At 38.5% G+C, this 15,077-nt stretch overlaps 1 protein-coding gene across 20 annotated transcripts in view; it reads left to right on the top strand.

Moving 5' to 3' along the window:
- Nucleotides 1–15,077, top strand: part of RBFOX1 (RNA binding fox-1 homolog 1) — a 2,507,416-nt gene that overhangs the window by 1,270,376 nt on the left and 1,221,963 nt on the right. The window lies entirely within an intron of this gene.

The raw sequence follows: 15,077 nt of genomic DNA, 5'->3' as shown, positions 1-15,077 counted from the left end.
TCTCAAGTGATGGAATGAACTGTTATGCATTTAAAGAATATATTATATACAGAGTGTCGAATGTGACATCCATCAGTCTACAAGGATCACCTAGCCTCTCAAGCACAGCTCATCCCTCTAGCCCTTATTTTCAGATTATGGAGAAATTGGGGGTTTTATTATTTCTTTTGACAAAAGAGCTGCGTTTTCCACCTTCCTACTTAAGAGGGCTCCAAGCGGAATTGTGAATCCGAAAGTTTTGTTGGCAGTGTCACCCTAGTAAAACGTTATGAAATTATTTGCTAAGAGAGTCACTTTCTGAGTGTCTTCACGTAGAAGAATTTTCTCATTGTTGACGTGGTTTCAATTTTGGTTACACAGAAATGAATGTGGTTTATTGCTGAAGCAGGCAAAAATGATTGTGTAATCCTATTAGGGTAGCTGGGTAGTAAATTGTTTGGTTTCAAATTGGAACATCTTTCTCCACAGTGTTCCCTATTTTTTGATCAAAATGTGTGCTGGAAAATCCAAGGAGTGTGAGTAGAAGGGTGTTTGTGGCATGGAGTAACTTGCCTTTGTGGTTTGCTATGATTAAGTTTGAAGAGGATTGTTTGTCAAGTAAGTGAATGGAAGTCAATCAGCAACAGCTGCTTGCCAATCAGGCCCACAGGACTCTAGGCTTTTCATGTAAGAAGCAAGATTTTCCAAGTCTTATCTGCCCACACACTTCCCACACGTGTGATGCCTCCCCTCTATTAGAATACTCAGAGGTTATGAAGAGGGAATTGTTTATCTGAAGAGTGAGGTAGGGGGACATGTAGAAGGAGCTCCTCCCTCCCTGTCTTACCCCTTTTCTCTTCTCTCTCTTGGTTTCCCTCTGGGTATTTCTTCCTCCTTCTCCAATTTTTTTTCATCTATCTGTATTTCTTTCCATCTTTCTGTCTTTACTGTTTTACCTGGTGCACAGAAACCTTTTAGGTATCTTTGCTACACTTTAACAAATGTTTTGCATGCTGGAGGATCACCAGAGCCTGTTTTCTTTCTCTCTTTCTTTCTTTCTTTTTCTCTCTCTCTTTCTTTTTTTTTCTTTCTTTCTGGAATTCTCCACTCACCTGCAAGAATTCTTTAGTATTAGGCAATTCCACTGTACATCAATCTTATAAAAAGTGAATATTCAAACTTTTTTTGTCATTTCATTTTAACCAAGCAACTAGACTCTTAGAAAATGCTTTTACTATGCGAAAAGAGTAGAATCTTTTCTGTTACCACAAATTGAGGGATTATATGAAAGTGCATTCTGTCTCATGACATTATTGGACTAAGCATATTTTTACATTTATCTATTAAAATCTTATCCTTCAAACTTCTGTTTTCCCTATCACTTGTCTTAATTTTAGATTCTGGATTCATTTTAATCTGTATTTACTCAAGACTTGGTAGAAATAACTATCAGCGCTGACTTATGGGCCAGGTAATTGAAGTATAACAAAAGTAGTTTTTCTTTTTTGTGTGACATTGTGTTCCTTTTTGTTCTTAAAAAGGACTAGCTAAGTATTTTTCTTTTTCTTCCCTTCTCTTTACTAGGAGTATGATACAAAAGCTGAAGTAGATCTCAGTGAAGGGCTTTTTTTTTTTTTTTTTTTTAGCATTCATTGCCTTCCTATAAACTATAGTTGCAATATTTTGGAAATATATTGTTATATTTTATGACACTAATTGATATATATGACTTATATTTTGAGAATCCAGGTACGCACTCCTCATTGTTGTCTTTGATTTGATTAGGACAACCTGCTTGAATGGGTCAATCTTGAGCTAAATAAATATTACAACATCTAGTGAAGAACAAAGTTGGTCTTGTTTTCTGCCTAAATTTATAATTTTTATATTAGATTTTGAGCAGAGTGGTAATCTGGTGAAATGAAAAGTCATCTAAAAGAGGAAGAAGATTTCTGAACTAATAATAAAACGATTATTATTAATTAAACTTAGTTGGGTTTAACTTTTTGCTTTTATTTTAAAAACTTCACGTGTGTTAGTCTCAAAGTTATCAAAGGGAGTTGGCCTAAGTTCCTGGAAAGTAATTCTATTGGGATTAAAAGTCCTTTCTATGAGACTGCAATCTGCATCTTGTGTTGATTTTCCGACGAACATAAAAATGAATGAGGAGGAAAAAGCATGGACCCTTAATTTTACTTTTTTTGGCATTTTAGACTTTACTTTGTTATGGATCCAAAAACTTTGGAGTGTGTTAAAGTATCAAATCTTTGTTTGCATTTATGGGCGTGCGTTTTTGCTCTTTTTGTTTTCTTTGATTTTCTTGCAGGGTTGCGTGTTTGTGTGTATTATGAGCAGTAGTCAACAGGAGCAAAAGAGAAGAATTTTACAATTATGCATTCTCATGCATAATTTGATTTTAATTAAATCATACATAATCAGAATAGCAGTCTCAAGGATTTAGGATTCCTGCTGAACCCCCTCTGCACGGCACCAAGAGAAAGATAAAATGCCTTTAAAAGTCAGCATTAAACACACAGTGTCTGGTTTGGAAAACATCGCATATCAAATTATTCAGCAACTATAATGTCCCAGACAGTTTTCAGGGTGTGCTTTTATTAAGCTAAATAAAGTTTCTGTGAAAAGTTGTGGCATTTCGGTAAGTTGTGGGGTTTCTGTGTGTGTGTGTGTGTGTGCGCCCAAAAGGCCGAAACAGCTTATGTCAGCTACAGCAACTCGTTTTTGATTCAGCAAAACTAGGTTATGAATTCAAGCAATTAAAAATGACAGAAAGCCCAATTTCACTGCCTAGATTAATATGCTTCCAATTTTTCCTGCTCCATAAAAATTTCAAAGTGTTGTTTCTGGTGAGGTGCTTGCATAACCTATAGGGTATTGGGAGGGTCCCCATTTCTCGTTTGCTTATGATGTCTGAATGCTTTGATGTAGGAAATGTAAATAGGATCAGTTGGATATTTGTAACATAATTTTATGCTTGCAAGTTCTCCTGATATTATTTTGGCTGGGTTTAAAAGAAAAGAGCAGTGGTTAGTTTCTTAGCATTTACCGATAGTGAAGAATCTGTCAGCAAGGTCCAATGTCATGAAGGCCAGGAAAGACTTTTCAAGAAAAGATACAGTTATAGTAGAACTAGTGTTTTCAGCTTCCAAAGATGGCAGTGATATGTTTAAGAAAAAAAATATAAAATATTATGCAGTGGTGAGCATGTTTATTGCTTTTTCTCTATTCCTAATGTCTGGAATTCTAGATTCATGTTTATCTAATGAGCCAAATCTCTCCCTGTTATTTAAAATGGTCCTTTTTTCTTACACACTAATTAGCAGTCAAAACCAGCCACCTTAATTATCTGTACTTTTTGGTTCATTCGTTAAGTTTTCTAACCTGGTTTGAATTAACTTGTTCACACACAGAGTGTACACAGACACAAATATATACTCAAAAACTCATCTCCCAGCACCATTTACTCCATGCTTTCAATCCAACACACAAAGACAGCAACAACCAAACAAATCAAGGTGCACTATTTGCCCAGTGTTTGTTTTACAGAGAAGACCCCTAAAGGGCTGTATATGAGGAAGGCCTCTGCCAGCCCTTCCTTTTCTCTTCGTGATAATTCTGCATCTGCATTTGCCACAGTACTGTGGATGTGCTTCTTTGTTGTTTAGCTGCAGTTTCTAGTTGTGAGGAAATCAGTTGTTGCCTGCAAAGAAGATGTAAGTACTAGTTGGATTTATTGTGGTTAGCTGAATGTGTAAGTACAGGTCTTCCATTTCTATTAAAATGATGCGGATGAGGATGTGATAACCTGTCAACAGAAACAGCAGTAACAATACAATGCCGATTTCTTCCTGGGCCCTTACCGACTCCCTCTGCACATCAGACATTGGACGAGGAGCTTCTGTGTATTTTCTCTGTTCTTACAACTCTGCAAGATAGGTATTACGATGCCTAATTTAGAGATGGAGAAACAATTTTCAAGACTTTTTATAATTAGAAAAAGTGATTAGACTCCAAATTTTTCTGATTCCAATATGCTAAGATATCATTGAAGTTTATTAATCTGAGTTTAGAATTTAGCATTTAGAATTTGTTTACACATAACGGGTACTTAAGAGATACACTAGGTTAGGAGTTCTCAAACAGGAACAATTTCCTCCCCTAACCCATGACAATATTTAACAACATTTTGAAGACAGTTTTTGTTTCCTTGTGGGAGGATGACTGCCTCCTGCAAAACAAAAACAAATTACCTGGCCCCAAACCAACAGTGCCACAGCTGAGTAATTATACCCTAGGTAATATCAGTGATAGCCTAATTTAAACCTGGTCTGATTTTTCAAGAGAGGGGAGAAGGTATGTGTAGTTCAATTATTAAACATTTAAAATCTCTGGTTGGATACTGTGAATAGGATCATGATGTAAAATCAGACAGTCTTTATTTCCTTACAGTCTGACACTAAAATTGTTAGAGCTGCTTCCTGGGAACATCTTTCTTTATAAATATGGCATGGGTCATTGTGATTTAAAGTGCCTATTTTTTTCCGATTTACTTACTCTTTAGTACGACAAGTGCTGGAAAGTGAGATTCTTTCCTTGGTACTCATGTCACTAGAAGAGAAATGTAACGTCACTAAATGAATAATGGAAGAGCAATTCTAACAACCTTCCCGTATGGTCCTTCTTTTCCCTCAGTGTTCAAATGGCATTATTTTCCTCTTGTCTGTAAAGGTTTGGCACATAGGTTTATTGGTTTATTTGTTTAAATAGTATTTTGTATTTGCCGAGCACTGTTGCAAATGCTTTAAAATATTAATTCATTGAATCTTTAAGATAAGCCTAGGAGATTGTTATTGTCTTTATCTACTTTTTACAGAGAGGGAACAGGCATCCAGAGAAGTTGAGTAATCTGTATGAGATCACACAGCTTCTAAGTGGCAGAGCTGGGATTTAAACTCCAAAGTCTGTTCCTAGCCACTTTCTCAAGTACTTTAGTAATTTGAGCTTCTAAATGTACAGAAGCCTAAGCATTGAGGCACCATCTTCACCCGGGTTTTGAAACAAAAGACATTTTTAGTCTCATTTTGGAGTGGTTGATGAAGAAAACGGACTTACCTGTTTTTGAAAGAGCATAAGTGAAAATGCTCACAGCTTTTTATGTTGCTATTTAAATACTCCCGTATATGCACTTCACCTGGGTCAGGAGGTCTTGTGACTTCTCTCTACTATGACCATCTCCAACAACAACAAAAAAGCCACCAAAGGGAAACACTAATGTACAGGAGGGCACAATTTGCAGGATGAGTGATCTCCATTGTATTCCCTACTTAATTGTCATGTTGGAAAAATAGAGAAATTCTTTAACTGGATCTCCTAAGGTGTCTTCAAGAAACTTAACTCTTTGCTTTCTGATGCTCTTAAAATGTTCTAGAGAGCCCTATGTGGTCTGTGCCAGGTGGGTGAGTACATTGACTCCCAGCTTGATCTCAGCTAATGCCAGGCTGTTTGTTGTCCCGCCTTTAGGCCACGGGAATGACCATGCCTATCTCAGTCTCAGTTGAGTTTTTAGTGAATAGCAAATGCTATGAAAAGAAAAACAACTTAAGTATATTTTTAAATATAAATGCCAGTTTGACACATTTTATTCTGCTTTAGAAGGGAAAAAAAGATCTTGCAAGTATGCAATTAAATACATACCAGAATATCCAGAAAACCAAGGCAGAAGTAGAGAGGCTCAATGAGCTTCAGTTGAATAAATGAGTGCATGGATGGAACATTTTGTATTTTTCAAAATTTCTTATCAAGGAGATGTATGGGTTTGTATCTGAAAATGTCTCACATCTCGAATACAAGCCACCGTGGTGGGAAATAAGGTCTGACAGGCGTCAGTTTCATACCACCTGTCCTCAGCTTACCAATCTATATTTGTACATTACTTAAGTGTTAGGCATAGGTATCTGCTTACTATTTATTGCCCTGCAAAAAGCTCAGAGATGCTTAATCACAACTTACAAGTATGGACTGCATTTTACCTGAGGCAGGACACGGATTTTTTTATACAAGAAAGAAAGGGTCACCCATGAACAACTCGTGTCTGGTCATGGAGCGATATTAAAGTCTCGAAAAGGGCTCTTGAGCTACCTCCTCCCAGCCTGGAGACAGTTTAGGAACTGGGCTGGAAGTGGAAACCATTACTGTTCTTTATATTTCAGGACCAATAAACTCACATTTGAACAAAGAAAGCAAAGAGTGAATCCCATTTCAGAACTGTCAAAAGACTGATGTTGGATCCATTATCTTCAAATGTCCTTTTTTAATACAGTTCATCGAATTGGCTTTTGTGCAATACCTATTTCATCTAAGTGTTGGTTCAGGAAATGATTTAAAATGAAACCAGAATTTGTTGTTCATTGGTAAAATAAATGAGATGAACCCACATAGCCAAGACTACCCAGTAAAGTTCTGTAGATACTATTAGTATGCAATACTAAAATTTAAATTATACGTGTATATATAGTTATATCTATAGTTAAGCTGTAGATATGTAACTTATATGTATAGACTATAAGCTACATAGTCTATACAGTCTATATATGTAAACTATATATATAGATATATAGTTAAGCTATATATCTATATATAGTTTAATTGATGAAAGAAAGAATGGTAAGTTGGATTTAAAATAGCCATTTTAATTCCATATCCGGAAGAATATGGAATACTTCCACATCTTAACGTGAGTCTCCTTTTAGAAATAAAGAAAACTAGTGATAAACCTTGTATGCCATTAAAAAGAGTGTACCCAACACTCAGTGAATTTCTGCCCAGTCTTGATTGTGAAATTCTCTTAGGAATCTAAACATATAGAAGTTACATCAATGTTATAAGTGGTTCAGGATTCAAATTCTGCTGCTGATAGAGAAAGAAACCCGATTTTGTTGTAACGCATTAGCTAATTGTTCAGTATATGGAATTGCACATCATTATCCTTCTTACCGATACTGTCTATTGAGTGCCTGCAATAAGCTAGACACTGTACTAATTCCCAGATGTGCATTATTGGCCTGAATATTTCCAGCAGCCCTATGAGGCAGATGTGGTTGTTATACCCAGGGTTCATGAGGGAAGGCTGAAACTTGGGATGATTTTTCAAGGGTTACCAACAGCTAGTGAGTAAAAGGGCTGCTAATCAAATGTGAAGCTTTGAGGCTTCAAAGTCCCTTTCCCCGTTTTTTTTTGGCCCAAAGCTATACGAATCATGGTTCTAACACTGGTGAAAAATGAATCTGATGTAGATGAAGAGATTTATTTAGCTATAGGAATTTCCTATAACTCTCCCATTAGATTAAACTTCTTATCATCTTGGCAAATTATGCAAGTGGCTGGATATTTTGGGTAGATGGGCGGATGGGTGGATGAATGGATAGATGAGTAGACATATAGGCTGAATAATAATGGAGAAGACAAATTGGCAAAGGACATGAATATAGGTTTTGGAAAAATAAATATAAATAGCAAGTATATGAAAGTGTGTGTGGGTGTGTGAAAGTTTTGCTTGTATATATGAAAGTTTTATATATTGTATTGGAAAACAATTTGTTGATGAAACAGGCATTTTATACACTGTTGGAATGTGGAATAGTATCTTCTTCTGTAGAGGACTATTTGGGAATTTTTATTTTAAAAAAGTAGGCTGGGCACAATGGCTCACGCCCGTAATCCAACACTTTAGGGGGCAAAGGCAGGAGGATCATGAGGTCAGGAGTTCAAGACCAGCCTGGCAAACATAATGAAACCTCGTCTCTACTGAAAATACAAAAAATTGCCAGGTGTGGTGGCGGGCGCCTGTAGTCCCAGCTATTCGGGAGGCTGAGGCAGGAGAATGGCCTGAACCCAGGAGGCAGAGGTTGCAGTGAGCCGAGATCACGCCACTGCACTACAGCCTGGGTGACAGAGTGAGACTCCATCTCAAAAATAAATAAAAAATAAATAAGTATGTACTTTTGACCCAGCCTTTCTGCCTCTGGAATCTATGTGATCGCTCAAGTTTGTGAAGATGCAGCTTGGTTCACTGCAGCATTGTGAACAGTCAGAAGGAAACTGGAGCAGACGAAATACCTAAGGCGGGGGATTGGAGGTCAAGGACCCTTGCAGGAATGAAGTGGATTTGCCTGGATATAAAACTACATCTAAGATGTTATGAGTGAGGAAGAGCCCAAAACTCAGAAATCTGTTTGAAAAACTTTGTTAGAAAGCAAACATACACATGCAGTTGTTTTACGTAGAGGGCAATACTGCAAAAGATAATGAGGGGACTACGAACAGTGATTATCTTTGTTGTAGCTGTGCAGTATGACTAAGAGAGGGGCAGGGAAGAGATGGAGCTTTTGCTTTTAAGATTGCACCTTTATTCTTTGTGATTTTCAGCAAAGATGCCCTACTTGGATAATTAAAAAATACTTAAAAGAAAAGCTTCAATTTTGCAAACAACCTGTGATCACTTTACCCCTGAGCTGATATAGATCAGCTTAGATATCAACATAGATATCTGTGTTAGACATAGGCAACCTAAATTGCTTTGAAAATGTATTTGAGCCTTAGAAAAGATAAAACTGAAAATCATTTGATTCACAGTTATGTTTTGGTTAAGGTTTGGGGTCAGTATCCTCTCTGGAATGGGGTGGTGGGGTGTTGGAATTTCCTAAAAATGATAAATCTAAGTGTTAACAGTAATGGTTTGGCCACAGAAGAAAATCAAATTTCCCTGTTGCTGTACACACTTGTCATTCATCGCTGGTACTGCAAAATCATGATCCTTATCCTCCCAGCTGCGTGTGTTTGTCAGGGACCGTAGGCTGCTAAAAGTTGTATACAGTACTATTTTTTTTTATTCATCTCTGGGTCATTTCATCTTCCTGTGCAAGCCACATGAATAGCTGTGTATGAAAATTGTATTTTGTGCTGAATTTCCCACTGTGAAAGATGTTTACTATATATTTATGAAAACACTGCAATAACAAAACCCTTTATATAGCCTTTCAATTTGCTGTAAGGGCAGATAAAATATTTTTATCTCAAACTGAACTTCATACCTTGGGAAATTCAGCTGGCCTGACTCAGAATAATAAAACACTTCAGAGAAAGGCAGGTGCTGTTCAGATTGCTTCAGAAACCTGTGCACTTCACTCGGCAGATTTCAATTCCTTTAAACACGCCAACTGAATATACAAAAGCTAGAAATAATCAGTATAAACTATGCAATGTTAAGTACAAGAAATCATCATTTTTTATTAAATAGTTTCATAACACATCTACAGTAGCATCAGCGTGATTTTTAATGAGTAGTATTTTCTTGTATACCAGAAGATACAGAGAGGAGGTTGGCGATCATTCCAGTGTATTGAAAACTTTCATTCTTCATCTGCATTTAGGCTTTGGCAATATTCTTAATTGAAATTTTTACAGAGATACATGTAGCATACGCAGTTGTAAGAAAATACAGATAGATCTCTTGTACACTTTTCTCTAGTGGTAATGTTTTAGCAAACTGTAGTATCACATCATATCCAGGATATTGGCATGGCCGCAATCCACTGACCTTATTTGAATTTCTCTAAGGTTACTTGCACGTATTTGCATGTATATATATTGTTCTGCATAACTTCATCATGTGTAGGTTTCTGTGTCCACTGCCACAGGTAAGGTACTGAGCAGTTCCATCCTGAGGTTCCATTTATATAACCACAGCTATCTCTCGCGACCACCCGCCCCTGTTCCTAACCCCTGTGGATCATGAGTCTGCTTTCCATTTGTAAAACTTTGTTATTTCAAAAATGGTATATAAGTGGAATCACACAGTGCTTAGACTTTTGGGATGGGCTTACTGACTCTTCATTCCCTGGAGTTGTACCTACATTGTTGCATTGGTAATTTTGCATGGTATATATAAGTACCACAGCTTAACCATTCACCTGTTGAAGGACATGTGGGCTGGCTTTGACCATCACAAATAAAGCTGTCTTGAACATTTGTGGATAGGTTTTTGCGTGACCGCGAGTTTCACTTCTCTGGGATAAATGCCCAGGAATGAGCTTTGGCGATCTTTGATTTATGCGTATTATGGAACACATCAATATGTTGCACCCATTGGAAGTCAATGCCAGTTGCATACAAACCAATACAAGGAAAAAAATAAAATTGTACCCATGTCTTAATGTTTCTTTTTACATAAACACGGCACTAAATGCAGAGAATAGCCAGCATTTATGTAGCATTCACCATATGCCAGGCTGTATTCTAAGCCTGTTATGTATGCTCACTCATTTGTCCTCAGAGCAGCCTTATGAAGTATGTACTACTATTCTTACTTATGGAGGAAGCACCAAGCACAAAATGGTTAAGTAATAGTCATCACCACTTAGAGGTAGTCGGTCTGGCTGGAGAACCCCTCATTTTAACCACTAATCAATGTCCCCACTTTCTTTTGTTTATTTATTTATTTATTTATTTTGAGATGAAGTTTCACTCTTCCACCCATGCGGGAGTGAAGTGGTGAGATCTTGGCTCACTGCAACTTCTGTCCCCTGGGTTTAAGCGATTCTCTTGCCGCAGCCTCCTAAATTGCTGGGATTATATGTGCCCCCCACCATGCCTGGCTAATTTTTGTATTTTTAGTAGAGATGGGGTTTTACCATGTTTCCTAGGCTGGTCTCGAACTCCTGACCTCAGGTCATCCACCGCCCCCCTCCCCCCTGCCTTGGCCTCCCTAAGTGCTAGTATTACAGGCTTGAGCTACCGCTCCTGGCAGACAGACATCTATAACATGATGTCTCCACTTTCGTAGATCGGTTGGTCATAATTTATGGGTTGGCTGAGACAGTAATATTCATTTAGAGTAAACATCTATTGATATCACCCTGAAAATAAATAATAAATGAAATTGGGTATATAGAATAATCAGCTAGCTGACTTCATCATCCCTTAGCTCACAGCTCTGACTTTAAGCTTGCTTTATTTGGCCGTTTCAGACAGATGGATGCCTCTTATGGCTTTTGGATCTCCAAGACGTAGATTTCACAACCCTCCCTTGGTTACACACTGTAATATTTAACAGCTCTCAATAGCAGTATGTTCTGCTTTTTTGGTATGGCCCAAATCTCTCCTATTGCAAACTCAATACCCCTCACTCTTTCTCCCCACCTATTGAAGACGTGGAATTCTTGGTTGTCCGTTGCATTCACAACATAAAGGTATCTGTTTGTAACAGAATATTGTTTGGCTGCTTTACATTAATCCTTGAGCTTTTCGTTCCTCCAAAGGCATTTTATATTTCCGACAGGCTTATAAAGTATTTAATATTTTCATATGCGTCAGTGTAAAGCCATCTGTTGCAGTGACAGGACAAAATGTGGAAGACAAGAACAAGCGTATGTTTATGGAAAGATTCCATGAAATGTTAACAAGAAAGATATGTGCTACTCTCGGGTGTCTTGTAGAAAATGGTCAGGGGAATTTGGGAAGGCATGGCTTACAGCACTGGTATTTGTAAATTGGTGTTTATAAAAGGCATGTGCACTTTTTTTTTCTACTGTCCTGCAAATTTAGACTAGATTGTTGACATAAATGGTGGAAGTGACCACTTTGAAAGGAAGTGGTGGTGTGACCTAATATTTGGAACTTCCTTCATTTGTTGTTTGTCATTCACAGGCTTCAACTTTTTCCTTTTCATTTGAACAAATGGATTGGGAACCTGCTTTGCACCAGGCGTTTATGTTGCTGGAATAGCTAGATTGTGTTTCTAAACAGCTAGAACTGTTTCTCAGTGCCTTACTTTTAATAGCCATGTTGTCTTACTCATACAGAAACAATCAGATGAGAATCAATTTTGCCTGCCCACTTGAACGTATCAGTTTAGGCACAGTTATCCAAAGCTGTTGCTGCATTACATTGCCCCTCGTCGAACTGGGCTCAGAAAATCAAAATAAGTTCCCCCAAGCGAAGACACCAGTGCTCTTCGGGAAACACATCACAGCTAAAGTACACCGAGTATTGGCCGGGTACGGTGGCTCATGCCTGTAATCCCAGCCCTGTGGGAGGCCAGGGTGGGTGGATCACTTGAGGTCAGGAATTTGAGACCGGCCTGGCCAATATGGTGAAACCCTGTCTCTACTAAAAATACAAAAATTAGCCTGGTGTGATGGCGGGTGCCTGTAATCTCAGCTACTCGGGAGGCTGAGGCAGGAGAGTCGCTTGAACCCAGGAGGTGGAGGTTGTGGTGAGCCGAGACTACGCCATTGCACTCCAGCCTAGGCAACAAGAGAGAAACTGTCTTGGGAAAAAAAGACAAAAAGAAAATGCACTAAGTATAGTATCTGCCAAGTACTACAAGAGGCACTGTATCTTAGTTGGCTTATTTGAGGCTCTCAAACCTCTTATGTGGCATGTGAAGTCATTGTCTTCATTTTACAGATGAGGGAGCAATTTTAGAGAAGGTAATTAACCAAATATTCCATTGCTAATATGGAGTGGACCGGGAACATGGCAACAGGCCGACTAAACCCGCAAGCAGCTTGCTTAACCACTGTGTTTTTTAACTGAGGGTGGAGAAAGAGGAGGAGCTTGTGAAGTGCCTTCCAGATCAGCTCTTCTCGGGTGAGCATTAGCTGGGATGTGTGGGTCAAAGATTCAGTATGTTGTTGAGATGTGACATTGACATGGAGCTTGATGCCCTCCACAAACTTTCTCTAAAAGTTCTTCAATTCTCAGCTACTTTTTCCACTCTGTAAATAGTCACTTCTGAAGCCCCAGAGGGTGCTTGTAGAAAGAAGTTGGTGAGAACACTAGAAGAACAGCTCTTTAAAATGCCCCAATGGAACAAGGCCATGTGGAATAACCTCCAGTATAAATCCTTTACGCCGATTTTTGAATTTTTTTTTTTTTTTTTTTTTTTTTTGAGACAGAGTTTTGCTCTGTCACCGAGGCCGGAGTGCAGTGGCACAATCTTGGCTCACTGCAACCTCTGCCTCCTAGATTCAAGGGATTGTCCTGCCTCAGCCTCCTGAGTAGCTGGGACTACAGGCAGGTACCACCGTGCCCGGCTAATTTTTGTATTTTTAGTAGAGACAGGGTTTTACCATATTGGCCAGGCTGGCCTCGAACTCCTGACCTGAAGTGATCCACCCGCCTTGGCCTCCCAAAGTGTGGGGATTACAGGCATGAGTCACCACTTCCGGCCCTATTTTATATTCACAAGTGTGAGAGAGTGCCTAAAAGCATTCACTGGTTTTCAATCATTAATTAATAAATTAATGACAATTACCCATGTCAAAAGATGACAGTTCCAGGCCGGGCACAGTGGTTCATGCCTGTAATCCCCACACTTTGGGAGGCCGAGGCAGGTGGATCACCTAAGGTAAAGAGCTTGAGACCAGCCTTGCCAGCATGATGAAACCCCGTCTCTACTAAAAATGTTATAAAAAATAGCCGGGCATGGCGGCACATTCCTGTAGTCCCAGCTACTCAGAAGGCTGAGGCAGGAGAATCACTAGTACTTGGGAGGTAGAGGTTTCAGTGAGCCAAGATTGTGCCACTGCACTCAAGCCTGGGTGACAGAGAGGGACTCTGTCTCAAAAAAAAGATGACAATTCCAGCTAGCTATTCCAAGGTTGATAAAATTAATGACATACTAGAATTTAGAGAGACTTATAAGCAGAAATATATATTGACAGAAAGAGCAGAACATCACTGTATCTCGTTAATAGAGGAACAACAATCAGGCTATCTGAAAGAGAAGACAGACCAGCTAGCTTCTAAATGCGGTTCATTTATTTCAGTCGGCCTTCTCAGAAGGACATTGGGGCTTGGTTCAGCAGTCAGGCCCTTTTAGACCCATAGATTTTGCCTGCAGGTGTTCCTCTCCGACAATTAGCTTGTGATGATAGGCTATAAACTTCATGAAGACAGAGAACAGGTGGGCAATATATAATTAGTTCCTAGCACAATGTCTGCCCATATTAAGGACTTCGATAAGTGTTTCTAAAGAATGTGTGATCACATTGGATTGTCCCAGAGTATTTACAATGTATTAAGTCCTGGTAAATCAAAATAATAGTTATATCTATAATAATTGGATAATGTTTCAGAGTCCTATTGAGGAAAGATAGTGTTATTCCCACCTGCTAGTTCTTCCTCTCCTGAAGCCAAGATATGCATGGTAAAAGCCGTGGCACAGTTTGTATCTGATCCCTCAACTGAAATACTGACACCACCTTCTATAGGCTTATACAGCAAGTAGCAGTATGCCTTGGAGCCTTTTCCTCCAATACACCCCATTGGCAAAAAGCGACTTATGGTTAATGCAACAGTGAAAATAAATTATTACCATTCTATGATTGTGTGACAGGTTAGTAATTAACTTATGTCACCAGTTGGCTTCCCATAACTGCGTTTATTCAGCTCCGTGGAGCACTTTTCAGGGAAAAAGAAATTATCAGCCAGGCAGCCTTTGTTTACTGTGGAAGCTGGATGCTGGTGGACTGCATCTCCTCCTATTGACTAGGAAATAAGTTGGTTGTTAGGACATGATTTTCCATTCTTCAAAATGATATGGTGATGCAAGGAATTTGAAAGCTACACTGGAATTAGAAAAGCATAAAGAAATTGCCTTTTATGCACTAATCGAGCCATTATGCCTGTTTTCTTTGGAGTTTTTTTTTTTTTTACTGTATAGACACCACAAAGAGCCACGTGTAAAAAAAAAAAAGGTATGAAAAATCTTAATTAAAATAAAAACTGTACTATGTGTTTTTACCCCATTGTAGGTTAAGTGTGTATCACACAGCCTAGGGACAATGATATTAGATTTGTAATAAGTACAAGCAAAGCTTTTCATTTTGATTGGATTGGGTGTATTTTTCATCAGCATCTCCTGTGTGAGCCATGATTCCAAGACAGAGTCTTGTAATCTTCTGCAGTGGGAATGATTCAGCTTAAAAATCAATAGGGCATGAGGTATTTCAAGTTCTCATTATTGTAATGTGTCAACATCACTTCAGTGACCCCAGAGTCCTATGTTGGCTGGTTTT

This window comes from Symphalangus syndactylus, chromosome 14 (genome assembly GCF_028878055.3).
Source record: "Symphalangus syndactylus isolate Jambi chromosome 14, NHGRI_mSymSyn1-v2.1_pri, whole genome shotgun sequence".
Classification (NCBI taxonomy): domain Eukaryota; kingdom Metazoa; phylum Chordata; class Mammalia; order Primates; family Hylobatidae; genus Symphalangus; species Symphalangus syndactylus.
This window is presented reverse-complemented; position numbering and strand designations above follow the sequence as displayed.